Source organism: Heliangelus exortis, chromosome 1, assembly GCF_036169615.1.
Source record: "Heliangelus exortis chromosome 1, bHelExo1.hap1, whole genome shotgun sequence".
NCBI lineage: Eukaryota > Metazoa > Chordata > Aves > Apodiformes > Trochilidae > Heliangelus > Heliangelus exortis.
In genome coordinates, this window is record NC_092422.1 from 158,594,362 (window position 1) to 158,622,152 (window position 27,791).

The following is a 27,791-nucleotide window of genomic DNA, read 5'->3' on the forward strand; positions in this document are numbered from 1 at the left end:
ATAACCCAGAGGTTTGTGCTCCTGTTTTGAGCTGTCGGCCCCTTTTCGTTGATAGGTAGGCTTTTGTGTGTGTGCTTGTGCGTTTTGGTTCTCAAAAATAGCTACAATTTGCTGTTACTTATGATAAAGACGCAAAATACCTGAATTCACAATCTGATAGCAGAGAGGACTCCTCATTGTCCTGACAATTAAAACAGGAGCGTCTACTGCAGTTTCTTCAGTTTTAAGGGAGAGGTGCTTGAATTTACGAGTGCTCTTTTTTGTTTGTTTGCTTTTGGTTTTTGTTTGTTTGCCTTTTTTTTTTTTTTTTCCCCTCTTCTTTTTCTTTTCAGGCTTTTCCCTCTCAGTTTTAAAGTCATGTAGGAAGGAGACGTTTCTCCTCCGTGCTCGTTTAGCCTAGCCCTCCCTTGGAAACTCCAGACCAGAGGGAAAGAGGCATGCATGGCTTTGCTTTTTTTTTTTTTTTTTTTCCTTCCCTTTTTTTTTTTAACCCCCAAGATATTTGTCACGCTGTAACCATTATTCCGTGTAGACTGCAACGTTTTCATTCACTGCCCTTTCTTCACATCGAAACCGGCTCAATTTGAGACTCCGAAGCAGAATAAAGGGGGGAAAAAAATCAAGACAAAAAATAACAATAATAATAATACTAATAAAAAAAGCAAGCATTCTTCTCCCTTCCCCTCCCGTCACCCCCAAACTAAGCTGCTCCCCAGGCAAGGCTCTCCTCGACCCGCCTCGTCGGTCGGGGAAATTACCCCTGATCTCGTCGGCGCGTTTAAGAGTCATTTTAATCTGCCTGAACTTTGAAACAAAGCTGGTTTCCAGAGGAAATTTCCACTACTGCCACTGCCTTGCACCAGAGGGCGCCGGGAGCCTTCCCAGGCTTCTGCTGGAAATTAACTCTTTGGGCTCTCGCTCTAATAGCTTTTCTAACCTTTTTCTTTAAAAATATACTGCCATATTCTAATAATTTGTTTGTTTATTTATTTAAAGGCGGGTCTTTTGGGTTTTTTTGTTTGGAGTTTTTGTTTTGTTTTGTTTATTCCCCCGCCCTTATATTGCCCTTCCCTAGCGCTGCGAGGGCTTCACCCTCCCGCAAGAGCCCCCCCGCCCCCCTTGAATACTCTCAGGAGATTTACAGCTTCTTTCTGTCTCTGCCAACTTGGTTCTAATTAAGTCACTGGATCACGTTTGCGTGACATTACCGTGTTTTCTCTCATAATTGTCTGGGATAAAAGTTTGGCTGGCCGTGTTTGATCTTAAAGGGTCAGTTAGGGCTCTTCAAACAGAGAAAACACTGAAGCACGAAAAGGAGCCTGTAAAACGCTCAAATCGATTTCACTTTGCTACCTGTAATGTTTCGCTTTGTGACTACGGGGTGGTGCGAAGCCAACCCCCCCAGTATCAGCGCTACACGGTCAAAGTTTGGTTTTTGGTTTTTTGTTGTTTTTTTTTTTTTTTTTCTTCACGCCGGGACCTAAGGAAATTCAAAGTTAGGTTTCCCATGGCAACTATCACAGGGGGCACCGTCGTGTTTGTGCCTGATTTGTCTCTGCGCCTCAATGACTGTGTGGGGGGGCTCTGTTGCTACATCCTTACTTTCCAGACTCCATGGGCTGGCATATGCGCAGCGGACCAGGCGTAAGATTGCGCTGAAACTTGCGCTGAGCACCTGCCTGCTTCCAAACTGGTGGGAGGGAGGTGTCGTGCCGGAGGAGTTTGCCACAGTTCAGAGGGTAGCGCCGGGATAAGTAACCTCAGCCCTGGTAGCAAATATGTCAGGGAATTATGGAAGAATTTACCAGTAACACGGGATAACAAATCCTAGCACTCCAGCAAGAGCGTTTCTTGTGTTTATCTGCATGTGTAAATATTGTTCGCCGACTGAGACACAGTTTTCATGGCAATGTTGGTTGATTATTCACTGAAAAAAAAAGGCAATCTGGGAGGTTTTTTTCAGCATAACTTTTTTATTCATACATGGTGCGTGTGGGTGTATATATACATATATACGTATATAAAAGTACTGAACTGAAATTACAGAAAAGAGCAGGTGGGCACATCTTTATTATTACTTTTTAAAAAAAATTATTATAGTAGCCTGTTTCCAAACATTATACTCAGGATTCTGACTGGCAGTTGAGTCCTCGAGTATTCATTCCTGCTTTAATATTTTGGAAGCAATTTAGCTGCTTATCCTGTGCACCTCTCCCTTATTCACAGTAATGTGCACAGCTGAACAGTATAATACAAATACTTCAGAAACTACTTGCCACTTAAATATCAAAAAGAAAGGAAAATGCAGGCCTGAATGTTGATAGTGGGCGACTCCTGTTCTAATACAATGGATACTTTACCTGAGATTTTGTGGAAAATTATTTTCATCCTAGCCAATGCCTAAGTTTGTGCTAAGATCTGTGATTAACCAGCAACTAAAAAAAAAAAAAAAAAATTACCTTTGTCCCAGCTCAGTGGCTTCATGGAAAGTTTAGTTTTCTTTTAGTTTCTCTAAATATACAAAACTCTACGGCTAAATAAGAAAAGTAATTTTTCATTCCTTTGGTGTTTTTTCTTCATTTCAGCTGTTGGATGTGCCAGTTGAAAACCAGCTGTTTGAGACAGATGTCTGTGGTCAGATAAATCCAGTGGATGAAGTTAAAAAGATGAGCAGATATGCAGTTTGCCTGGGTTGTAATTGTTAACTTCATGAGGATTGGTGTCCTGATGGAGCTGATACTTTAAGGGATGTCAAAAAAGTCTTTTGCAGAGTGCACAACTAAGAAATGCAGTGGAGGATACTTAGAGAATACCTTCTGCTCTTAAAGTAATATTGAGGGCAGTGTAGCAGAGGAGTATCTACAAGACATGAGAGGAAAAAAACCCGTCCCAAACAAAAAAATAAAACAGGGAAGAGCAAAATAAATATTTGCATGTGTCATTTCCAAATTCCCTGTAAACTTTTATCAAGAAGCTAAGTATGTTTTTGCTAATCATAATCATAAGGCTCAACAGGAAAACAAAATGTGTGACCTAAAAAAGAATTTAAAAAACCAAGCATAAAACATAAAACCCAACAAATAAAAGCATTTTAATGCTGCAGGTTGATGGAAAAACTCAGCTGAAGAGAAATGGTGTTTGTCCTTGTGTTATTTAAATTAAAATGTGGATTTTAAAAACGTATGGGACGGTTTCTCCATTTTCCTCATTTAATTTGTCATCTGTCAGACACAGATATAGAAAATGGATCAAAGACTGCTGGGTTTACCCAAACTCAGATCCATTTAAAGGATCAGACTTTATCATTTAGCAGTTCATGTTGAGTTTTATCTTTGCAGTGTGTCCGAATTTTTTGCCTCAGAGCAAATAAGAAACTGTGACAAAGGAACATAAAAAGCTTTCCAATATTAAATTTAGAAATAGAATTTGCTCTGCTGCTGATGTGCTGTGTATGGTGGAACTCTGATATTACCTGTGCAGAGGTCTCAGTGGATATTAATGTCTGGCCATGATGCTTTATAGCTTGCTAGATTTAAAAAAAATTTAAAAAAAAATATTTTTTGAGCAGTGGAGGGGACTCTGAAGAAACTTCCTGCCTGTTATAACAAAATAGAAAAAAAAAAAAAATCCCTCTTGTCCATTATGCCATTTCCATTGAAGCTGATGGTAAAAATCCTCTTTGACTTTACTGGGAACAGTACTGAGCCATTTTAAATGCTATGTTGTAATATGAATCTTTTAAGTCTTAAATATTTCCATACACTGGAGCAAAGGAGTCTCAAACGTCATCAGAAAGACTGCTTCTTGTTAGGCTGTTACAATGTGCTATTTCTGTTCAAATAACATTTACTAATATGAGAGACAAATAGATTTATTCAATTTGGAAGTCTGACACTACGGTTGGATGTTCACAGCTTTTATACATTATGGTATTTATGAAAATAATTTTAACTCTTCAGTTGCATAAAGCAAAGCACAGATGTTTCCCAGCAGCATTTCCTCACCAGGCCTGTTAGCTGAGCCTTACTGGTGTGGAGCATAGGACTTGGTTATTGGATCTTGAATAACATCTTAACCAGCTGTCTCTTAGGACCATCGTGGTACTGTATCACTGTTTGACAAGGTATGGGTCAAAATTGATCCCAAGTGTTAAAGGATAACAGCAGAAGCTCAAACCCCTTTAAGTTAATGGCAGATTGCTTCCTCCAGTAAGAGGAGTAAAAGATGCTGTATAATTGCATCCTGAAAGTGTTTTCTGACATCTTCTTTTAGTCAATGAAAGCAATTCAGTGTCTCTTTGGGAGAGGAATGAGCCTAAAGATTTGCAACCAGTGGTTACAGCCAGTCGTGCCTTCTGTGCCTTCAGGATGTGAACTGCTGCTGACCCAGAGACTTGCATGAAGATGTAAAATCTGAGCTTCACAAAAAACCTCCAAACAACATTCAGAAAACACAGAAATGGATATGATGGACACCAAAATAGCTAATAGGATTATAGACCTGTGCATAAATGCAAGTATAAAAATGATCAGATTTTTCCCAACAGAGCCCTTTTGTCATGCTCTAACTGCATTAGTAAGAAATATTGTATTTATTGTTTAAATTAGTGCAACATAGTCCGTTTCGACTCTAATCTTTCTCTTAGAAGAAAAACAGATTCTCTCTGTAGATATTAGATTGAGTGGGATGGAAATAGAAATCTCAGTGGGATTTTCATTTAGGGAAGCAGTGGAAGACTGGGCCAGTACACACACAGTGGCAACAGCAGAGTCTCTGTGTCTCTTTTGTTTTGTTTAGTAACTCATCTAACCCTGTTCATATCTGCAGCTGGAACCCTGGAGAACTGTGAAGTAACACAAATGAAACAGGCAAATCAATACAAAAATGTTTACTTGTTTTTCACCTAAAATGCATCTGAAGCCAAAGCTGCTATAATATTCCTCTTTTTGTTCCTTCACTGTGGCAAGTTCCACTCCTTTACCTTCAGCCTTATATTCCACTTAATAGTTGGTTTACAGCAACTTTATTTTAGATTGAATTTATGAGCACAAATACCAGCGTTTAACAATTCTTCTCTGTCCAAATTTGTGACAATTTCCAGTGCACTCCAGTGGATGAGGAGGAAAAAGGTATGGTAACATAACCTCCTGTTTTGATGAAAAATTGCTATCAGTTATAATTAACTTAGCCAATGAGGCAATAAAAATTAAGTGCTCTGTTTATGAGTGATGCATATCCTACATTAAGACTAAAATTCCCATACTGAAATATGTCCTATACTGAAATATTTTCCAACAGGCCTTTACATTCACGTTGTTTTGTATTCAACAACATCATTTCCTTGGGTCTTTTGGAACACAACAACGGGACCACAGCTGAAAGAGAAGCAATGATGCACATAACCAAAAAGTTGTGTTTCACTGGTATGAAAGCTTAGGGGAAATGTTAAGCTATACATAATATTTTTCTCTGAGCAGACTTTACTTGAGTAATCAATCCATAAGGTCATTACTTTTTGTATTACGGAGGAAGTAATATTTTTGCTATTTGTAAGTAAATACCTAGCCAACCAATACCAATCTTTGAATCTCTTTTAAACTTTTGAATAAATATGTTTACAAGAAAAATGCAAGTTTGCTTAGAATCAAGGAATGATTTAGGTTGGAAGGGACTTGGGAGGTCATCTGGTCCAACATACTACTTGAAGCAGATCAAACATACAAAGCTGGGTTTGGGCTCTGTTTTGCATTTTTTAGTTTTGTGTTTTTTTGTTTTGTTTTGTTTGTTTGGTGTTTTGGTTTTTTTCTTGTTTGTTTGTTTGTTGCTTGTATTTTAATAGCAGTGTTTTATGGCACTAGTTCTTGACAAAGAGTTCATTCCAAACCAACTTCCATTTACTAGATTTCCCTTTTTCTGTACTCTTAATCTACCCTGTGGTTATCTTTGGAACCCTGTTCTTTTAGCAGTTCAGGTTCACAATTTATTCTGCTTATCCCTCTTGCATTGAAAATAGAAGATAACAGAGACTAATCTGAAGATACAGGGGAAAATATAGTTTGGAAAAACATTGCTTTCTCCTTCGACAGAGGGTTTATAATGCCATATTCCAAAGTACAACCATATCTTCAAGTCAAAATTGTTGCTTTAAAGCTAAAGGTAACTAAACCATTCTTTCATCTTTAAACCCAGAAGAAAATAACAGATTTCTGTATGCTTCCAGAGATGATGAGCTACTGATTTATGTTTCTAGTCTAGTTATAGGAGAGCTGAACAAAATGTAAAACTAAAGGCCTAGTGTTACTTCAGCTGTTCTGGTATAATTCCAGCACAGCTCCTCCCGTGTTGATGAATTTATTCCAGTTTTACACTGCTGTGACAAAAGCAGGATTTATTTTATAATCTGGAAATCGAAGAATTAGACTATTTTCTTCTATTTCCAGAGGATGAGTTTTCTGTCAGTTCATCAGTGGTCTTCCTCTTTCCCACACTTTTCCTATTTTATAGATTTTTTTTAAAGTCTATTTTTAAGAGAAAAATGACAAGCTCTCTACCTGAAAAACTTCACACAAAGTCTTGCAAACTCTTGCTTTTTAAAGAGAAGTTCCCTGCAGGCCATGGAAACGTGCTGTTTAAGTAAAAGGAATGCTGCTCTTGAGAAGTCCTTGACTGCTGTTATTTATTTATTTAGATATTTTAAACTTGCCATGTCATTGATATAGTGACTGCTTTCCTTTACATCAGTACAAATACGTACAGTGAGGTTTGCTTTGAAGCACTCAGAACCAGCTTTTGCAGAGGACTCCTTTAAACTTGGGAAGGATCCTGTAGAGGATTTGGTCATGTTTAGAAACCATGCAAAGTAGCTATGACAACTTAGTATTCCAGGGCCAAGATCTTGTACACATACCAAATCTCTGACACTATCCAAGATCCTTATCCAATGTGAAGAGGAAACTGTAAAATTAGAATGGCCTAAAACAACCCCTGGAGAGTATTGCTGATTCTTGAGATGATCTTTTTTCTTCTTTACGTCTTAAAGACATCTTTTCATAAAAGGTTTAAACCAGATAATTTGTAAAAGAAAAGAATATAGTGAAATGGCTAAGGTCTCAAAAAACCCCAGAAAAACAGGTTGCCCACTAGATGCCTTCTGTTTTACTTGTTGCAATTTTTTAATCCTTTTTCAGTCAGTTTTTCAGACTCTTTTAGAAGCCTCTGAAATAAACTAGTATAATTTTCTTGGGTTTTTATTTTAAATGGGAATGGTATCTAATCTGGGTTTCAGATCCTCATAATCTGGATCATCTGGGATTAATTCTGAATGCAGATGAGGAAGGAGCAGGCAGGGATGCAGAGCCCAGCAAGAGCAAGTGGTCAGAGTTGGATTGATCACCACGTACCTGGTCCAGGGGGTTCAGATGCTGGCTTTAGGGTTTGGGTTTTTTTTGGTATTGCATATGGAAATGAAGCATTGTAACTGATAAAATTCTGCTTTTTTTATGCAATTAATATGTTGGCTACAGTGCCTGCAACCTGTGCTTCATAGTATAAGCTCGGCTTTGTCTTAATTCTCTTATTTGTTGATTGTAGCTTTTGTTCCTCTTTCCTGTGCACGCACGTGCACAGCAATGTGACTTTTTTCATCCTGTCTGCTTCTGATCACTTTTTGTTTCTCTTGATGTGGCAGGGTTCTGCAAGACAGTTTTTTGGAAAGGAAAAGAGACCTGGAAAATGCATTACTAAAGGTACTGATTTTAAAAAAAAAAGTGAATAAATGATGTTTTGGTTTCAGCAGCCATGCTGAGGTTTTAAACTTTGGTTCATATAGAACCAAACCCAAAAATCTTAATAATGGCATATTAATCTAACTGTCTTGTACAAAGTATTTCTGGTCACTTCTAACAAAAGAAAGAGAGAGTGATATATCTTTATAAGAGGGGTAGATGGTCATAGTTGTTATTCCTCTCCTTTTACTAGTAGCACAATGAGAAGTTACCTGGAGAAATAAACGAAAAAATGGTCAAGTCTTCTCTTTAGTAAATTTGGAACAGAAATTGTAGTATAGAAACTCCTGCTCAAAGTCAAATGCCTTAACCTTTGCCCTATGGGCTCACACTCTTGAACACTCTTCATCTACTGAATTAATAGGGCCAAAGGATTTTTGTCACTGAAAAAATATGTTCAGATATGTTTGCCAGGTTTGACATGAGTTAAGGATTACTTTGATTTGTGAAAACTGCATTTTCAATGAGTAAGTTATTATCCAGAAAGAACTCTCCACCGTGATAATGGTCATCAGCAAATCAGTGTTAACTTGGCAGCCTTAATGTTTGGCAGCAGATTTCAACTTTACATAACACTGAGTTCTTATTAATGTAACATATTACAGATTTTATAAAGGTATCAAGTTTTCAAGTGTCTTTTAAGTCAGGAAATATAAAACATAGGCTTTTTACAGGAGCGTAACTTTAACTATGCTCTACATATCCTGTGCATTTAATGATTTTCCACTTTAAATAGCAATCATCAGATTAATGCACAGATATAGTAATCAAAGACATATAATATGCTGCCTGAATACAAAGAGTCTCATTTTGTGTTTCAAGATCTTTTTCGTTTTCCTAAGTTATGAAATGACCAGTGTTAATATTGCATTGGCACTGTTTTTCTTTATATATTTGACACATGACTTAAGACGTGTGACTAGTCCTGGTTTAAGGTATCTGTCACATGAGACACAAAATTTCTGTCAGTGAAGATTTCTTTGTTTTGAATCAAGTGACTCACAAAAAATACCTGTTAAGGTCTGCAAGTTGCTTAAGGATGATGGAGGATGCTCTCGGTGACGGTTCAAAACAGAGATGAGTAAAGTGGTATGAGCTTGACATGCATATTGGAATGACACATTACTTGCTTATTCTTTTTGTCTTTTTTATTGACTAATCTTTTTATCTGACTCTCTGGAGTGAAGTATGCTGGAAATACTGTGGCTTTTCAAAATAAAATATGGAAGTAACCCACACATACTAACAAGGCAGAACAAACTGTCATTTCTAACACAATATGAAAAAAAGCCCTTTTGCATCACCCTGTTTCCTACTCAAACCTGTTTGTCAAATAGTGTAAGATCTCCAGTTTATGTTATTTTTCTGACGAGCATTATACAAAGAGGTGTTGGGTTTTCTTCCTGGCAAGGCAAGTGTGGTCCTAGAACAAAAAGATACTAAATATCAACAATTGAACAGATAATCTGGCATTAATGTTCAATATGTTGATTCACTCCTAAATGCATATTAATTTTGTGTATGTTTCCCATCCTTCTACTAGAATTGAAAATAGGACATCTGTAAGCCCAGCAATTAAACAAATTAATTAAATGTCTTTTTGAAAAAAAGAATTTGCATGGCAGTGATCCTACAGGTTGTAAAAAATCTGTTTTTCTCTGCTTCCTGAATCTGATTCTGCTCTAATATGCATCATGATCCATGTCTGTAATGTCCCAGCAGTAAGAAGCAGCTTCACTGGTTGCCTTGTTAGTGCAGCAATCAAATGCTGCGGCCACAGAAAAACTAGTGAAGCAATTCTGACTTTTCCTGTGGTCCATCAGCATCACCATTCTTACCTCCTTTCTTGGAGGACACAATTTTATTTTTTTTTTGTACTTGGATTTGAGTAGCAAGCAAGTTCATTGATACATGCAGAGGTAATTGAGCTTTTTGGATTGGTACTGGAGATTTTCCTTTTAGGGCCAGGTGTACATTAGAAAGTTTCTCCAGGCTTAGCCTTGGTCTGAAAAAATAGAAATCCCACCTGCTCAGTGTCAGAAAAGTTCCTGGTGTGGAGACAGCTGTGCTGGCAGGAGAAAGCTGTGGCCAGATGAACCTGTTGGGTGCAGAGCCCGATGTAAATGCATTGGCACAAATTCTCCTGCATTTGACAAACCTTGCACCTCTACTGCAGAGCTCTACAGAGCTGGTGTAACACTTAGGGTGGCTGTAACTGTAGACAGACCCTAGCCTGAAGCTTACTTAGGCCAGTAGTTGAGATGTACCTTACGTGACAAAAAAGCTGAGATAGAGATATTGAAAGAGGGGTGCTGAGAACACAGCAAGAGTTGTTGGCAGGGCTGGTAGTAGGTGTCCCTTTGGACCGCAAGAGCCTCTTTGAAAACTTCCCACTTCATAAATCAATTTTTTTCCTCTTGGAATTTACATTTCTTGTGTGTGTGCCAGTTTCCACTGGCTGCAGGAACATCTGCTGATGTGACTAAGTTTTCTTTGCTTCAGGAACACTGAGCGTTTATGCCCTTGCATTAGCAGCTTTCTTATGCTAAAGAGTCTGTCCTAGGAGGATTGCTACGTGTAGTAGCAAGGATCTGTATCTTCAGCCAGATCCCAGGGGGAATTGTCCCCAGTGCTTAGCAGATATTACAGTGAGTAAGAATTCTCTTTTCACAGTCACAGCGAAATGACTGCACAAAACCGTAACCCAGCAATATATCAGGTTCAAATATTTCTTCTGTCATCGTATGCATCTGCCTTATGTTATCAGAAAACCACAGAGAATTACACCAGTGAGGAAACATCTGAAGGTCAGCCCAGGATCAGTCTGGGTGACAGGTGATGACTCTTGAATTCATGTCTGCCAGCAGCTCCAGGACCCCTTAATGGATGTGGACATGTCTGGTTATTCCAAACCTTTCTTCTGAAGAAGAATGTGGGAAGGCTTGGATAGGTTGCAGCAGATGCAGACAGAGGAATGTGGCTGTGATGCTCTTTGACCAAAATCAATTGACCAAAGCACTTCAGCATGGAAAAGAGATCACTGAACAATGATACAGTAGTAGTGGAGTGAAGAAATTGGAGTGGTTGTTCATTCACTGTTTTAGTTCATTTTTTTCTCCAGTATGAGAAGCAGAGGGTGTCCCATGGAGTTTAAACTACTCAATACATAGAAAATACCAATAACTCCTGAATGGAGTCAGCTGGGGGCTGGAAGAGCATTCAGGGCAAGTCTATGGATAATCACACTGGTCCCTAGACTCCAGGCCTTTGTAGGGCTGCTGTTTCTACTGATTTTTTCTCAATTAGGAAATAAAAACCTAAATGCCCTCCTCCTGTGTACCGGAGAGACGCTCATGAAGACAAGGAGGTGAGGCTGCAGATGGGAAGAGTTTCAAGAGTGAGAAAAGGGAAGAAATGCTACCAGAAATTCAAGAAGAAATTCCGGAGGAACCAGAAGAGTAGCTGAAGCCATGCAGTGTTCACATGCACCCATTTTCCCTTGTCTTGGGAAGTGATATGGATCTGGAAACACTGTGAGTTGCGTCCATGTCTACTGCTTCACAAAGTCTTCAACTCATGACCCAAGTGAACAAAGTTGCTTTTAGCTCAGAGTACAAGCTGGTCAAGCAGGGCTTCTCACCAGTTGTGTGATGCTAAGAGGGACAGATACTTTGTGGTTTGGTTGGTGGGAAAGGAAGAAGAATATGAGCTCGTACAAATTCCTTGGGGCACAGTGCAGAGGTGCACTGGACAGTCACCACGAGGGCTTAGAGGGGAAGTGGTCAGCGAGGCTTCCAAGGCAGAGGAGCTCTTTGGGGTCTGTACTGCACTTCTCTTGCACAGGAGTCACCGGGGACATAAGACTGTGGGAGTCAAAGCCACCCACATCTTCTAGAATAAACTGTGGGAGGAGCAGTCACTGCTTACGCAGTGTGATGGGCGGGCAGCACAGGATCCTCTCAGTATTTCCACCAAACATAGTCCTACAGACCATCAGTGTTGGGGTCTCCCTGAGGGGAATGAAAGTGGTGGCAGAGCTCTTTCAGCAGTCTGCTCTGCTGGGGAGGCTGTAGCCTTTGGTCTGTCCTCAGGAGAGTCTTGACCAGAGGCCCAATGGCACCCATCTCATCTGTCACAGAGACCCTTCCTGCAAGGGAATCATGCACTGGGCTGTGATTTGTGTTTGTCACACCTGCTGCTGAGATCCAGGAACTTCTGCCTGGATGTGCCCAAGGAGGTGGGCAGCAGGTCTGGACACAAAGGTAGACAGCAGGGAAAGGAGAAGAGGAGGAAGTGGTCTCCAACGATGAGCAGCCCTCTGATGTTACATGGGGGCTTCTTTGGTTGCCTCCTGCAAGGACCAGGAAAGGTGCTAAAAGGTTGTTTCAATGAAAGTATTAAAGGATTAAAAATATTATTGTTTGATTATTAGCATACAAGTTTGATAATGTAGATATTTAGTATCAGTATGTTATAGTGTAGTGTTTTGACATTATTGAAATGAAAATGTTAGTGAGTCAAACAAGGTAATTTTGACAATCTGTGTGCTAAGGAAAGTTTCTGGTTTCTTATTCCAGTTGAAGATGTTTTTTTAAAAAAGGAAAAGTTATCCAAGTATCAGAATTCCTAAGGGAATTTTCTGAAAGATTGCTTGGTTCAAAACTATGTTCAAGTTGTAAGATACAGCAATCAGAGTATATTAGTACTTCTTTATTGGGACCAAAACTGTTTGTTGTCCAGAGACTGACAGGTCAGCAAATATGAGTGCCACCAGACTACCTTGTGTGAATGGGCAAAGAACATGGCATAAGGTCAGATGCTTTCCCAACCTGGAGCAAACAACCTGGCACCAGCCTAGAGCAAATGGTAGCACTCCTAGCAGCTCAGAGGTGGAAGAATGAATCACATGAGAAAATGTAATTTTTTGTCCTAACTAGAAAAGCTTTTGCCCCCAAGTATTTTTAATCCACGTATTTCAGAACATGCCAGACAACTGATTAGCAATCTATTGCTGAATTGATGTATTTATCTGATGCATGGTTTCACTTAGCTACAATGTGTACCGCAAAGAGTTGAAAAAAAAATGAGCTGGAACTCCATGCAACATCTTTTATTCAAAACAGATGTATTATTTGGTATATGTTTAACATTCTCCACATAATCCCAACTTGATCCTTAACCATCATGCATTAGAGTGTTGCTTTTAAAGAAGACGAAAATGGGCTGCTAAAATGTTGCCCATATAATCTGAAATATTTTCAGCCCTGTTGTTAAAGCTTAGAGATAAAATTCTCTTTTGAACTAAGGTTGAAGGCACTGTGTTTGATATATTGGTATAATTCCTGCAATATAAACACTCATAAATTAAGTTAGTGGTACAGTATGATTTCCTGTAATCTGTTTCCAGAATCAATATTTTATTGAATGAACTTCTTATTTTAACTTCTCACTTACTGACCCAGTGGCACAGCTGTAATGTGTGCTTGATCACTCACTCTCCTTTCTTTTTTTTTTTTTTTTTTTTTTTTTTTAAATCAGACTTGACTATGCAGCAGTGTAGACAGGACATGTTTTTGGAAGCATTGCACTTAATATTGTGTGGAGAGAGACTGAAAATAGCACTATCGTGCCCTAATGTAGAGACTCCCATCTAAACATCCTGTAGTAATTTAGAAAATGGCTATGTAACATTAGCCCCATTTTATGGGCAGGAAAACTGAAGCCATGATTATTTCCTTCTTAAAGGATGCTTAACTTTAAGCACCTAGTCTTACATTTACTTTTCTAAATGTGGATTTTATTTTTAAAAGTCCTTTAAATATAACAATTATCGTTTAGTTAATTACTCAAGTTTTATTGCAATCTCCTGCCAACAAGTGTGTAACTTCATGCACACTGAGAGATTGTTTATTCCAAGCAGGTAACATTCTCTCAGCTATTGCACTCTGCTGGGAATGTGCTAATGGATAAAAGCAGCAGTAGATGAAGATGCTCTGCACTTCATTTGGTGGCTGGGGTGTTCCACTGCCACATGATAGCTCAGCCTTCTCTGGTTTTCAGCCCTTGTGACTGCATGAACAAGCCATACTTCAAGTAGTGTGGTTGCCACGTGCTGCTCTGGTTTTAGCCTCTTTCAGTTTGTGTTACACTCGACAAATTATTTATTATTACTAGTAGTATTAGTAGGATTAAAGCTGTTGTATATTTCTCCCCAGCAGGCAGTGCTTGATCTACTTCTGATACAGAGGCAAAGATAGACTGCAATTTGGAATTGTTCCCTTGGTTGACTTTCAACAAAATTACAACTGCAGAGAAGCAGATTTGTGTGCTTACTTTCCCTCTTGTTACTGGTTTGTAATTATACAATTCTCATATAACTCTCTACAAGCAAACTGCCCCCTGTATTTGGAAGACACCTGGTACAGGCTTCTAGACCAGAAGCACTTTGTCCTGTTCATGAAACCCAATAAGGATGAGATCAGTTGTTCTTAACTGAACATAGAAAAGCAAAAACAATTGTATGCGTTAGGGGAACATTTTAGAAAACAGACGTCATGGTTGGCAAAAATTAAAATACAATAAAAAAAAATGAAAACCCTACAACGAACACTTGAAAAAAGGCAAATGAAAATACAGTGGTGTTGGTCCTGATGGTCTTGCAGTTAAAGGTTTTCTGCATCTCCTGTGAAAGAAACATTGTTCTGAAAGCAGAATTGCAGCTTTCATCACTTAATTATATTCATTTATTATTTCATCTTGATTGTAGAAGGAAGCTGAGTACATAGAATCTAGCATCTGAAGAAAGACACCAAAGAAGATCCCCAGACTTTATCTTTTTAATTTGTTAATAATCTTGAAGTTACTAATATTTTTTTTTCTTCTAGAGAAGCCTTTGATTTTTGTGCATTTAGAATTGGAAATACCAAAATACATATTTAAACATAAGAATAGGTATAATTAATATAATACAACAAAAACTTATTTGCTAAATAATTATTTAGCTTATTTATAGAAAATCATGATACCTCCTTTAGCAACATCAGCTTTGTAGTAATGAATAGCTCCTACATTGTATTCATTTCAGGAACTCAACATTTACTGGTAATCACCATACACCAGTCCACACTTAACCTTCAGGTACTCCATGATCTCTGGAGCTTTGGGTTGCTACAGCAAACTTGCTACAGTGCCAATGATTTTATGGTGTCCCTCTCTTCAGACCCTCTCCCTGATCCCTTTTTTCCTTTTCTGTTGCTCTTTCAATGCTTGTTCTTTATAGGCTACACCACATTTAAACATACAGTGATCCCACTGTGGGTTTTGGGGGTGGAGAGGGGAATGCAGAGGAAGTACTAACAGAAAAATTGCTCTTTCTGTGGTGGCCAGAACAACTGTATTAGTTGAAACCACTATTTTTTTTTTTTTTCACCAGGGTTTAAATATTTTTTTTAATGTGGTCAAAAATATTATGTAGATGGAGTTCAAGAAGGTGGAGGATATGTGAGAGCATATTTTTGTAATGGGAAAACTGGATTGGTTTATTGTTAGGGGTTCTGTACTTAAATGTCTCTACAGATGAAATCTCTAGTTTCTTTGTCCTCAGACATTTTATTCCAGATGGACAAACAAAGAATGAGCAGGAAGGTTTAAGTTTTGCCTTCATAGATGCAGTCCAAATACTTTAACTGGGATATCTTGGTCTGTAGGTTTATATGTGGATGAGGCCACAGTTAAACTGTGAGACATCACAGATATGCTGCCAGTTCATTTATAGTCCTATTACTTGAAGCCAGTGATTACTGGCATGATATGAGCCCAGCATCTAACCTCATTTTACTCCATAGAATTGCCTCACAGATTGCTCTTGATGTCTCCAAACAATTTAAACACTGTGAAGGACAGTGTCATTTACCAATGGAGTTTAAAATGGGATTTGCAAGATCTGATATTCCTGAGGGCAGCCATGAAGTGCTGCAGCAGGAAGGAAACAGACCTCCAAAAGGTGCCACAAAAAGAAAAGAGCAAGGAAAAGGCCAGGCCTGGAAAATGCCTTGGTTCAACAAAATAGTGTGGTAATCTGGAGAAACAATGAACTGGAGCAGAATAATAATATATCAGCTCTGTATGCTTTTAATAAAGAGTCGGGAAGTCTTTCACAAGGAGTTTCTGCTCAGTTTTATCTCATTAAGGGATAGAGGTTGTTAATTTGGTCCCACAAAGAGCTGAACTTCCTGAGCAGCCACATGTTAGAAGTTTTGTCACATTGGTGTAGGAAGTTATTTCTTTGTAGAACAGTTCAGATTTATGTTCTCACTCCAAACAGAATTAAAGGCACAGGGCCTGATCCTGAGCCCTCTGAAGTCGCTGATATTTGCATACTGACTTCTATCAGACTTAGAACATGTTCTTTTTGTGCCCTTTAAAATTTTTTATTTTTTTTTATTTTTTTTAAATCAATTGTCATTTTTACAACAGCTTTAAAAATTCAAAGCACACAAAAAATTTGCATATCCCATACCTGGGTGATGGTGCAGTACAGTACGTCTGCAGTATGTCTGGATAGGAAAGGAAGGCTTCTGCATCCAACAAACCAACCCCTAACTGCCCAGCTACTTGCTGCCTGACCTTAAGGACAGTTTCTCAGCTTTCCATTGACTGGATGTAACTGGCCAGTTTACTGCCCAGATTCAGGATTCTCCTGGTAAACCACTGTTCATCTAGTCTCCAATCTACAGAATAAAAGAACTAGATAATGAGTCACTCTCTCATCTGTCCATACTTAAACATTTATAGGATGGATGCTGAAAGATGATCTCACCATCTAAACTCCCTTTGTAGCTGATGGAAGGACAAGGACACTTCTGTCTCTTGTTTTTATATATGCATTTGCAAAGAAGCAAATGTGTATATATACATACATACAAATTTTAAACTCACAAAGACTATTTTAAATGATATCATGACAAAATTTATAGAATAGAATTAGTTGCTCTTTCCTACACTTGCTTTTTTTTTTTTTTTTTTTTTTTTTTTTTCCAATGCAAAATAAACTCAGTGTTCTTTGAGTGGCTGTATCATATGAATCTATTTGAAATCCAGCAAAAATATGTGCATCAGAGATAAAAACAAAATTCAGGGTAGGTGATATATTTCTTGGGGATTTATGACTGGTACTCTGTTGACAAGTAGCCATTACATTAAGGGTGTGGGAACATTCACAGAGAACTGAGTTGAAGCTTTGCTTTTGCCCCATTAATAAGGTATTCAGCATCTTGCAACTCTTCTTGGTTTTTGCATTACAGGACTGAAAGATGTACCACCAGTAAAGCAGAGAGAGATCTGGTTTTGTCCTGTGTCCAGTTGCTAAGCTTTCCTCTTGTGCTTCATCCTGCAGTCTCCCTCTGAATGAGAGCTGCAGTGTGGGAGTCACAGGCCCCAGCGTGTTTATTTTCCTGAGAATAAATACAACTGCTGCTATCTCTGTACAAAACCATTCATCTTAGTATAAGTCTTTCTGACAAGGCTAAATCTAAGAGAAATCTCAGTCTGCCTTCCACACACGCAATTGTGTCCACCATGAGGGTTGCAAAAACAGCTGTGCTGGCACATCTGGAATCATGAGAAGACTGATTAAAAACCTGGAGGACAGACACTTCCCAGTCTGAGCTTTCTGTCAGGGAAGCAGGAACCATAATGCAAACCTGATTGATCTGCTCTAAAAAAAACCAACATGAACAAATTAAAAAAAAACAAACAACAAAGCAAAAAAAAAATAACCAACCCCAAAACAAAAAAAAAAAACAAAAAAAACCCCCAAACACCACCAAAACCAAAACTAAAAAAAAAATCCACACACCCCCAAAAAAACCCCCACAAAAAACATAACAGTGGAAAATATCTCTGTAGTCAGTTGCTGTTTCCTAGTCGTTCATGGACTGATGGAGCCCTCTCATGTTTCATTAACTTAATCAGTGAGTTGCTATTGTAAGCCGAAGAGACAGACAGATAGATTTGGAGGAGTTCTTGAGCGCAGACCATACTAAGTGTTATGTACTTAGGAGATCTGTGTTTGACTGATAACAGCTTAGCCCAATTTGTAGGCCTACAGCATATCAACGCTGGAGTGAAGTGCCACGATTTTTTTTTTTATTGTGATCCTGATTGCTTTGTTAGGATAGAGCCAGCAGAGAAAGTGAATAGTGAGAGGAAAACCAAGCAGAACAAACTGGTTTGTTCCTGTGGGATGCAGGGTCTCTGTGGGCACAGCTGGGTTTGGCTGCTGGTCCTCTCCTGAGCAGCCGTGGGGTGAGGACCTCTGCACCCTGTCTCCCGCTGCATAGCTGCTGGTGGCACACCAAGTTCAGACTGAAAGTTAGTAAATCTTTCCTCTTCCTCATGTCTTGATAGAGAAAGGATTTCACCATTCCTGTCAGAAGAAGAGTTTGATTGGTGCAAAGAAAAACTACTCATTTAATGCAAAAGTCTCGTATTACATCAAACCGTCTGTTTTGGCCACAGAAAACCAACCATGTTTTTGTTTAAGCCATATCCCATTACTGATGTTTTCATATTTGCACTACATTTATGTGAAGTTTACTGACAAAATATGTCTTTCCTCTTGGGTGTTTATGCATTTCATGGTTCAGCACATCTGCAGAACTGTTTAGTTATCAACAAAACTAATGCAATACAAAACCCCTGACCTCACTGTGGCTTTCTCTCACCAGCTTGGATATTATGCTTCAACTATTCCTGAAGGTGGGTTTCAGCTCCAAACCATTTCCCACTCTCCTGCCTCCTGGGAAGGAGCACTCATCTACTGAATATACTTGGGGTACCAGTGTATGACTCTGTCCTGGTCAGCTTCAGGGACTGGTGAGTATATAGACACAAATTCACCTAGAGATGGGCCACCTGCCTTAGCAGGTGAATGTCTTAGACACATTCACTTGAAATTTTATCTCAGCAAGGACTAAGAGGCCCCCTTTCTAGAACTTTCAGGGCATTGTCTGGGGATGGATGTCTAATTCTGATGGATCCTTAATAGCAGTGGGCTGTCTCTTGTGCCTCTGAATGGGCAAAGTATTTTTTCTCTATCTTAGCAGCCACTTCTCTCATATTATTTCCCACTTCTTAGCACTGTGGGGATGTCAGTGAGGGCAGCGTGTTCATATGTGAGGGAGGGATTGAACTCTTTGAATGGACCTGGCTGTCATCAGTTTAGTGATACTGTCCAGATAAGGAAAGAAATGCTACATGACTCTTTATGCTTGTGTTAAAGCAGTATCACACTAGTTGCTGTACAAGTTAACTTTGAGCTTTATCTACAGAATAGCTGTTACCTGCATAAATGCACACAGGAGAAGTTTGGTTGTATTAGCATGAGTCTTCAAAAAAAAAATATTATGCACAGATTCTTAGTTTTTAAATCTTCACAGGTGAAGGAGGCACACACTGATCAGGACAGAGTCTGATCTGAACCAGTTTAAATGGGCAGATGTCTTGTAGTGCCTCAGTGCATAAGAGATCATTAAACATGATCTGAGAGTGTCCGGACTCTGGGGCCAGTGAGACCCACATTTACATGAGTATACTCCTGGTCCCTGAAGCAGAGTGTTTGCATCCAAACTACATATTGATAGCAGTCTCTGGGATGTTTCAGCTGCCAAATTGTGGACAGGAATTATATGGAAGAGTTTTAGTTGTCCCAGGTCAAGCAGTGCTGGTGAATGTGCTAATGGCACAGTCAGTCCTGTCCCAAGGCACACCAGCAGCTCAGGTACTGGATTTATGACTCTGTGTGTAACTACTGATTCCCAGTGCCTCAGTTCTTAAGCAGGCCATGGTCTTACAGGTTTCAGTCATTGCTTCACAACCACTGGCCCTCTGTAGAACCCTAAGGTGTATTTTTTTAATAAATCATTGCATATTTTAAATTCTGTGGTGATGAAGCTTTTTGAGAAGGTATGAAGTTCTTCTTGAGAGTAAGCATGCTGAATTCCCTTTCTTTCTTGAAAAGAGCTGGGAAGAGACAGTAACAAGCACATAAATCATACCTGACTGATGCCCTTGACTTTCCTGATAAAATCACTGGATTTGTGGAAGAGCAGAAAGCACTGGGTGTCACTTTAGCAAGGCCTTTCAGCACTGTCCTCCACGTTGTTGTTGTACTCAAATTAGGACTTACTGGTCTGCATGAGTGGACAAAGAGACCCATAAAAAAATGTTTGGATAGTAAGGTTCAGAGAGTAGAGATTAATGGATCATAATCTAGCAGGAGGGCAGTGACAAGATGAAAAGCACAAAGGTCTCTCCTGGCACCTGCCCTGCTCAGCAGTGACCTGCAGGAGGTGGCAGAGTGTATGTTTATGAAGTTTGCAGATGACACCAAGTTGCAGGGAGCAATTGATACACCTGAGAGTAGGGCTGCCATTCATGGGGACCTGGACAGGCTGGACAAATGGGTCAACAGCAGCCCTACAAAATTCTACAGGAATAAATGCAACATCTTGGGCGTGGGGGGAAAGACTCCCTCTGAAGTGATTCAGGCTGAGGGCTGTGGAGCAGCTCTGTAGGAATAGCCCTGGGATCTTGGCTGTAGTAACCATAACACACTCAGCTGGCTGAGGGAAGTCCCCATCCTCCTTCACCCAGCATTTGTTAGACTGCACTTACTGTTTTACCCTCTCCTTCTGATGCAAGGAGGAGATCAGGGTAACTGAAGGCTTTCCACTACCCAGAAGAAAGATTCCAAGAAGATGGAGTGATGCTGTTCACAGTGATACATGGCAGGAGGATGAGAAACAAAGGACATTAGCTGAAAGAAGAGATGCTCATGCTGGCAGATGAAACCTCCCACTTTTCCACCATGAGGCAAGTCAGGAAATGGAAGAGACTGGGCAGAGAGGCTGTGCAGTCTCCACACTTGGAGGCTTTCAAAACCCAGCTGGGTAAAGCCCTGAGCAACCTGGTCTGACCTTGTAGTTGTCTCTGTTGAGCTGAGAAGGGGGCTGAGGTCCCTTCATACTTGAATTAATCTGTGAACCAGAGTCATATCCTCTGTGATTCACTGAAGCTCTCCCTGAAAGGTGATCACATGCTTGGCTCAGCATCATACCAGTGAACTCATGGCTTTTTTACACCATCATCCCTGCACAATTGCTATGAATGAACAGGAAATATGTGCAGATGTAAATTATTAAAACCACAAGTGTAATAAATATCTGAGCTCAATGTCAGTGAGTTAATACTGAGAAGGTAAACCAGAACTTCAGATGTTCTTTTTTTTCCCCAAAGCCCAACTAACTTCACGAACAGAGGATGTCACAGAAGCAGTGTATGAATAACCTGTTTTTACAACAGGATTTGTGGCTTGCATATCAGTGTGGTAGTACAACTGCAGCTGCTCTTTCTACAGCTTGGCTCACACATATGCACTTTACCTGGCAATTAAAATACATACTTTGAGTAGTGTGGTAATTCAACATGCAAAGTTTCCTGGGTGGTCTGCAAATTCCTAATCACATGTTTCCCCAAGTCACTAAGGTTTCTTAACCTTTTTGCATAATGGCTCTTACTTACTTACAATGGCTCAAGTATGGAATTCTCTTTAGAAAGCTAGGAAGCAGTCAGTGTTTCCAGAGAAAAAGAATGACTAAAAATATTTCTACACCATTTTCATTCAGTGGTGGTGTCCAGTAAAATTTTTACATGAGATTACCAATCTAATGATGTACTGGATGTGTAATGATGATCTAATGTAACTTGACACTTTACAAGAACATGAAGCATCAGCCCCAAACTGTCATAAGATATCAAAGTGCTTACACCAGACCTAGAAGGCAGTGTAAACTGATAATATTCCAATTAGAGGTGTCCTTTTGTGTTATTTGCAGTCAGTGGAAGAGAACATTTTCACCCTTCCTTCTAGATAAACCATCCATATAAGTTGTGAATGAGAGACTGAAACTGATTCACCCAATTTATCAGTAACAGCAAGGACCAAGTTCTTCCACTTATCTGGCATGAAGCCATTACTTTTGAACTTAGTGGCAACTTCTGGCCTCTTCAGTGTAATTAGGGTATCCTAATCAGGCCGATAGCTGGAAATATCTGTCACTGTTCCCATTTTAAGACTGAGGTAGTGATGAAAGACAGCAATAATCCCCCTCAGGAAGAGGTAGTAGCTAAAAAGTAAAGAAATAGCCTAAAATAAAAGATAAATGCAGGTAAGAAATTTCAACCACCAACAGAATGGACTGCAAGGTGAGTCTAAAGTTAAAATATTATCCATCTCATAAACCATCTGGCTGCCTTTCCTTTTCCACTGACTGAAACAGTTTTGTTCGGGCCGCTCTTTTTTGGGTTTTCCCATTTAGTACAGAAGAGATTTGCCTTTTTTCCAACTCCTGACTCCCCAGTTTCTCAGAGGAATGTGGCCTGACTCAGCTGTGATGGATCCCTGCAGGTGGTGGGGCTGTCAGGGGTAGATTCTGCAGCCTTTGATCACAGATCTCCTGTCCTACAGAGCTCCTCTGTGGCAGGTAGCTGATGGCTTTTGCCACTGGGATTTTCCTTTTTTTATGGGGCCGTGCTTTCAAGTATAAATTGATAGGCCACTTGTGCCTCATCTATCATGTGATTTTCCTGCTTTTCAGGTGAACTTGGAAATATAGATCTACTTACTTAACTCATACTATGGAAGGATGTAATATAAAGGTAAACTGACTAATGTGGTAACTAGCTGGTCACATTTTGTCAGTAGAAAAAAAAGTATCGCAATTTAATATGTCTTTTGTGGCCCTTCACCATATTTCCATTAAACATCTTATTTTTTGCATCTATTAGATTCCCTATAGGAAAAAAAAAGAATTTATCTTGATTGATATTAATCCAACTTAATCATAGGAAAGTTAGAGAGCCACATTACGCATACACTTGGAATTTCTATATCCATAACCCTAAGATACTCATAATCCTTCTCCACATAGGGTTGCTCTTTCGAAAAGTGATGCAACTCATCTAGTCAATCTCATCATTGTTTCCTTTTGAAAAGCCTATCTGTATAATTATACAAAATCACAAGGCTTTAATTCTCCCCTAACTGAAGTCAGTAGCAAAATTTCCATTGCTTTTAACAGAGAAGGAACAGGTAGTACCAGTGCCATTTAAAGTATGTAGAAATTTTCCAGCTAATTTTAGGGGAAGATGGAATAAGGCTTCGTTCTCCCTCTGAGGTTCTGGCCCATTTAGTTTGACCTTTTACCAAAGATGCTTTCTTGCAACTAATGTCCAGCTTACATTGGTTAAGACGTGCCAAATCTCAAGTGCTTGTTACACCGAGTAACATTGTCTGTCATGAGAAGGCAAATGAAATGTTGGTATCTGGCTTTTCTGTTCCTCTCACTATTAAATTAAATATCTTTCTAATAAAAGAAGGCTTGACCCAAAGGCTGCTGAAATCAGTGGAAAGGCATCCACTGAAAAGGGTTTTAAATAAGGCCTACCATTTTGAAGGCAATTAACTCACATAGAGCCGTTCCTTCATGATGGATATGTGCAGCTGGGGCTAATAATAGTCTTTAATGTTCTTTCTGATAAATATCTTGTAATATGTTTAATATGTCCAGTGTTAACTTTCATTTCAAACACTAAATATGCTTATCTCTACTGGGAGTTATCAGATATAAACACATAAAAATTTAACCCCTGCAAAGTAAGATCATTCTGTAGGATCAAAATCTATGGATAGAATTATTTTCTTTTTTATCATGAGAAGACGTTTTTACTGGATCTTGAAAATTATCTTTATCAGGTTCTCTGATAGATGCTCTCATTGTGTTTTTTGCTCTTACTTGTTTTGGGGTGCATCTCTACATATTGTATAGATCTCAGAGGTCCTTTCCAACCAGGCTGATTCTATGATTCTATTATCTGCAAAAACTGCCTATCAGTGGAGGGGAGTTTCATACATATGGTAGTCATCAACATATTATACAATGCAAATTTTGCTTACAAGTAAATTTCTGAATAAAGCTTTGCATTTTTCACGGTCACTTCCTATCTTCCTGTTGGATATCCATTTCTGACACAAGCAAAATCCCACAGATAACTGAGGGACAGGCCTGGATGCTTGCACCTATTTAGAGAAGGTGGATATATCACTAGAATCTCTTCACATCTTTGTAGCCAGTCACGTCTTGCAAAACTGGCACCAGCTGCTAGATCAGAACTGGTCTTCTGTCCAAAACTAACTGAAATTTTGAACTGGTGGAGGGGTTTAATTTGGGCTCTCTCCCAAGCAGAACACATTTTGAAAGTTGAACTTAAAGTCTCTTTCTGAAAGCTGCATTAGTATTAGCAAACACTCTTTACTGACACTGTGGGATACAGCACTTTAAATCAGCTTTTTCATGATGGAATTTTCCTCCCCTTTCTCAGAGGCTGTGAACTGTTCAGTCTAAGTCAAGCAGAGCATTGGCAATACTCACAGCCCCCTTTGGCAGGAGAACAGCAAATGACTCTCGGCTGGGATTCTGTCCCAAAACAACTATCCCTATTGGAAACCTTAGCTAAAACAAGGAGTACCACATCTGTAATCTATACGCTTCTCCTGCAGGCCTCCTAAAATAAGGATAGATAAATATAGAAACCTGTTGGGGCCAGCATGTGGGGACGAAACTAATGTGAAGCAGGGAGAACAGACAGATGGTCACATCACTGGGTCTGAGGTAAATCCCAGCCCTCTCCTGATCTGCTGTGCAAACCCAGGTGGCATTTGCACACAGCTGGCTTTTCAAAATTACCCTGGGAGGTTTACCAGAGTGGAGAAGGCATAACACTAGTGTTGGGGTGAGGAAAGACATGTCTGTGTCAGACAGTTTTGCCTGTTTCAGTGCATTACCCTGTCCCACTCTTGAGGATCTCACAACCCTAAGACTGTAAGTTTAGGCACTGAAGTTTAGTTTTCTGAAGACCACAGTCCTGCTTCTGCCACATCCCTTATTTGTGATTGTAGGAAAGTTGCTTCTCTATTTGGTATCTGTTTCTCTCCTCATCTCACTGGGTGCTTGGGCGGTCAAGGGATGCACATACAACATGCTTTAAAAAGGCTCCAGCAGTTCCACAAAATCTCTACCATTAATTTCCAGAAAATTATCTGCTTGGGCAAGTCCAGGCATTATGAGCTACTGATGATGATAGGTATGCCTAGGCACTGCTGTTGGGTGTAACTTAGTGCTAGAGAATAAAATACAGGAAAGCAGACGAAGAGTAATTCCTTGAAAAGCAAACCAGCCCAGCTTTAATCATGCCTGCATACATTGATGTTATAGAGCTAACAGAAGGTAAGATTCCTATCTGTCTTTTCATTATTGTCTTCAGCTGCAGCATCAGCCCCCAGGCAACATGACCGCAATACCGATGTTTGTATCAGGAGGCAGCAGGAAACACAGATGGCCTCTTTGCTCTGAAGTATGTCCAGTTTGGGATGTTGTCAAAGCCTGGATTGTGGCTTTTACAATAGGAAAAAACACTCTAAGGGACTCCCAAAGAACCCAGTGACTCTGCATCGTGCACAAATTGTCCACTTCATCCTGACAAATCGTGGAAAAAATTGGCATTATGCTCTGTGTTAAAATGATTCCTTGTAAAATGCAGATAAGCAATGTTTTCTGTGAGGTGAGTGCACGTGTAATTCATTGTGAGCCCTTTGAAACTGTAGAGGGAAAGCACTGCAGAAGAACAGCAGATTGCAATCGGAAAAATCAGGAGCTGAGCAGATAAAATATTTGAGACGATGGAAGTTTCATGTATGAAATGTTGCACTTGGATCTGCCAGACTGAGACATGGAAACTGCAGAGATAATCACTTGAGTTGAGGCAGGGTTAAATGCTGCATTAATAGACATGGTAGGTCAGCATCTTTTAGTCTTTCCTTCTGGGAGGAAGTAAATAAATGTATCAGTTTAATCTAGCACATTAACCTCCCTCTTAATGCTACAATTTACTTACCAGGGGATTTGTATAATCTACCTGATAAGTAAGGATAGTAATTATTCCTGCAACAGAGGACAGTGAGAAATATTTGCAGCGAAGCTGGAATCTGGATTTAAAAACAGGTTTGGTTTTGTTAGAAACACAAAACTCAGTCCAGGTTTCCTGGAGAATTCCATGGGGCCCAACGCCGGTGGAAGCTCATTTTCTCTATGTGCCTGTGTTTGCTTAGCCAAAGTGTAGATCCAGGGTTGCACATCGCCCTGAATACTGGAGAGGAAGAAACTCTAGAAAGATCTTTGCAGGAGCACACTGGAACGGCAGCCTTATGCTTCATGGAGGTCCAACCACTGCATGATCCCATCAAGAATTCTAATGGTAGAGAAAAGCCAATATAGCCCCATCTATTCCCTATCTGCTGACAGGCCTCATTGCCTTCTTCACACATCCCTGGATGTCCTTCTGTTGAATCAAAGCTATTTCTTTAACTTCCTTTTCAGGAGAGAAACTCAAATGTGATGTGAATGATCACAAATCTAATAAAGACAATTGGCAGGACTACAAGGGAAAGTCCTACAGGACATCAGCCGTTCCCTTGAACAGAAAAGTTTTTCCTCTCACATCAGTGAGTGAAACTATGCCTTCTCTGAAGAGAAAAATGTTTTCCAGAGTTTAACATGGTGCCATTTGAGGGCTCAGGATGTCAAGAGCAGCCTTTGCATTGACCTGAACTCCTGTTTTCCTGGATTATAGAGGAAGAGTAAATTCTTCACTCTTCCCTGAACACCGGATAGCACAGGCACCTGCCTCACTGCAAACACAGCCAAGACCAGCAATCAAAAACAAAATAGTCCTATCTTCTGGAGAAGTTTTGTTTGTTTTTTTTTTCTTTACTATTTCTCATTGCTAAAGGTGTGTTTGTAGGTGTGGCAGAGACAGCAAGGTCAGGTTTTATACATCACCATTGCAGTCACTCTTCATTTGTCTGATTTCATTGATGAAGATTCCCTAAACACACTTTCACACACAAAGCTCAATTTAGGAAGTCACAGTGAAGAAACATTTGGACAATTCCCTTTATTAATGTTGCTCCAAGTGTCTACACTGAATACATGTACATGGAGGAACTCCTGGCTGCCCATATTCGCATCCATCTGTTCAGATGGCAGGGTGCCCATGCAGACACTAGCTGGACTTTTGTCCCAGGATACAGGTATTTTGCAGCAGGGCAGTCATGTAGGCCACACTTTAAACAATATTAACACCACCTCTTCAGCAGGACAGCATTCCTAGCGGGTAATTAATTGAGCTTCCAGCAGTGTCTGTCAGCTGTTTTGAAACAAGCTTGTTTGCTTGACTAAGCAGCCATGATGATGCTAAGCACTCCATTTCCTATCTGGTCTGCAGGGTGGGGGACTTGGCTGTGTTGAAGATGATTATATACAAATCAGGCTTTTGAATGCTCAGTTCCTATACCTCTGTGTGCAGCAGAGAATGAGGGATGCTTACAAAGACAGGAGTCCAAGCCTAGCACAACTGATGGGAATTAAAAGGAAAAAACCTCAGTACCAAATGGAATAACACAGGTTTAAAGTTAAAATAATTATTATTTAAGCTGTTTTCAAAGCTCTGTGTACCAGGGGAATGTTTGCAGAGATAGTGGTGCTATAGAGGGGGCTGCCTTACTGGGTTGTCCTATAGCCCTATATCAGAGCAGTACAGTGGCCTGTAGGTGGGCTCTCCCAACCCTCTTTGGCTAACAAATACTTTCCAAGACTTCTGTGGGTAATATGGTAGACTCCAATACACAATCTTCCACATCTATAAATAGAGACATTAACTCTTTTAAAAATAATACTTTGTCGTCACATATGGTATTTTTACTCTTATTTAAAGACTTCAGTACTTCCTCAGCATTTACGGCACCTTCTAGACATTTTCTGATTACTCATTCATACCATCAAAAAAAGACACCAAAACCAAACCCTGCTGTGCTTTATGAAGCACAGAAGA

The 27,791-nt window shown here is 39.6% G+C and overlaps 1 long non-coding RNA gene across 2 annotated transcripts; it reads left to right on the forward strand.

Annotated features, from left to right (window-relative positions):
- LOC139797991 (uncharacterized) lies at positions 1–26,646 on the forward strand. 2 transcript variants are annotated; one of them, XR_011726676.1, is made up of 7 exons: positions 1–55; positions 7,688–7,745; positions 18,512–18,659; positions 22,442–22,502; positions 24,403–24,514; positions 25,167–25,463; positions 26,279–26,646. It is a non-coding gene; the product is annotated as an uncharacterized lncRNA (long non-coding RNA). The 2 variants fall into 2 exon arrangements; XR_011726652.1 differs by lacking the exons at positions 1–55; positions 7,688–7,745; positions 24,403–24,514 and adding an exon at positions 14,853–14,921.
- The last annotated feature ends 1,145 nt before the right edge of the window (positions 26,647–27,791 follow it).